The following is a 1,863-nucleotide window of genomic DNA, read 5'->3' as shown; positions in this document are numbered from 1 at the left end:
CCTTCCCGAGGGGGGGGAGCAGAGGCAGCTCTGGGTTTTCATCTGCGAGGCGGCAGCACGTCCCTGTTCCCACGCATGGGCCTTATCCCCCCGCGGCGGCGCGTGCCTGTGAAATGGGTGGCATCCTGGCCTCAGCATCCACGAGCTGGGGCTTGCAAGTTGCAGTGACTCCAGGAGGTGGGGATTTAAGGAAAAAAAAAAAAAAAGCAAAGCCCCAAATTTTTCCAGCTCTCTGTTGTTTGAAGATGAGTTCATTCAACCAGCAAAGCCCATTTGGCAAAGCTAAAAACGGGGTGGTTTGGGGGGCTTGAGTGATCCCAGCACAGGGGGACACGGTGTTGGTCCCACTGCCCGGCTCCTGTGAAGGACCGAGATCCTGGAGCCCCGTGAGTGTGTGATGGCAGAGCTGAGCTGCTTTGCCATTCCTCAAGAAAACGAGGAAGAAAGGAAGGAAGGAAGGAAGGAAGGAAAAAAGGGGAAAGAAAAGCAACCCACATCCCTTCTTTCTCTTCCCGCTCCCTCGCCTGCAGGGATGGTGGACCCGCAGCACCCGTGAGCACGTCCCTGTGCCGTGGGATGGCTGACACCAGGAGCCCTGGCCTTTTCCGATGGAAATACCCCCCTGGGTAGGGTGCTGCGCCCACCACCCCGCACGGGACCCCTGGGCACCGCGAAGCATCGAGACCCAGCGACATCCCCAGGCTGCGCCAGCCCCAACGCCTGCCTGCCGGCCCCGGCACTGCTGACGCGCGGCCGCGCTGACGCCGGGGACTATATCGGTCGGTGACAGGAAGGAAAGGAATCCGTGGAGGGAAGCCAAGTGCAGGCTCCTCTCCCCTTTCCCCGCCGCCTCGCCTCTTATGGAGAGGAGCAGGAGGGAAGAGGGGACGGGAGCAGCTCCCGTTATGGAGAAGCCCTGGGGAAGCCCTGGCTCGCACGGGCGCCCAGTGGGGCCCCAGTAGCCTCCATCCACCCTGGCAGGACGTGGAGGGGACAACATGCTTGGGACATGCCCTAATCCATGGGGACAGCTCTGAGAAGCAGCTCAAAGCTGCCCAGCCATGGCAGGACAGGGGGGGATGAGTTTCCCATGGGAGATGCACTAATTACCCCAGGTTTTAGGCAACCGCCCGGCACGCCGGGAGCTCCCTGCACATGGGCAGAGGGACTTGTTGCGATAAAAGCACACAGGGATCTAAAAACCAGCAGGACCACAGGCAGGGCTGACACCTTTACGTTACAGCCGATGCCTCCCGGAGAGGAAGAGGAGGAGGAAGAGCTCGCACCAGGCGTTGGAGACTTGCCTGGGAGCAGCCAGGCCATTAACCTGGCCTCACCCCGGGGCTTTCCGTGCTCCTAATACCCAATTAGCGCTGACCCTTGATGCTCGGGGGTCAGCCACTCAGGAGGACCTGGTGGTTGGTCACGGGGTGCTCGGTGCCGCTGGGTGCCCCGGTGGGTCGAGGCCGGTGGCGGTGCATCAGCCTTCGCCTTTCGCACGGGCTTGTTCCCTGATTCCCTCATCGTTTCCAAGAAAAACTGGGTGGATGGGGAATGTGCCGCTCCCAGATCCCGAGCCTGGGAAATGGCTGCGGCGAGGGGAGCAGTGTCGCTGCCCCGGTGGTGTCAGGGCAGGAGGGATTTTCAGTCCTCAGCTGCTATCGGAGGGCTGCAGGGTGGTCTCGCTTTATAAGCACTAAAAAATGATGCTTTAAGGTGCTGCAGCCACAAGGGAAAAGCCTCAAGAACCCTGAAGAGACCAAAGGGTAGATGGGAACCCAACAAGCACAGTGCTGCCACCACAGGGGCGAGGGGCCGGGGGCGGTTTGGGGTGGGCTGTGCGGCACGGCCGCATCGTGGCGG

This window comes from Charadrius vociferus, unplaced genomic scaffold (assembly GCF_000708025.1).
Source record: "Charadrius vociferus isolate BGI_N301 unplaced genomic scaffold, ASM70802v2 scaffold613, whole genome shotgun sequence".
Classification (NCBI taxonomy): Eukaryota; Metazoa; Chordata; class Aves; order Charadriiformes; family Charadriidae; genus Charadrius; species Charadrius vociferus.
Note: the sequence above shows the minus strand (reverse complement) of the source record.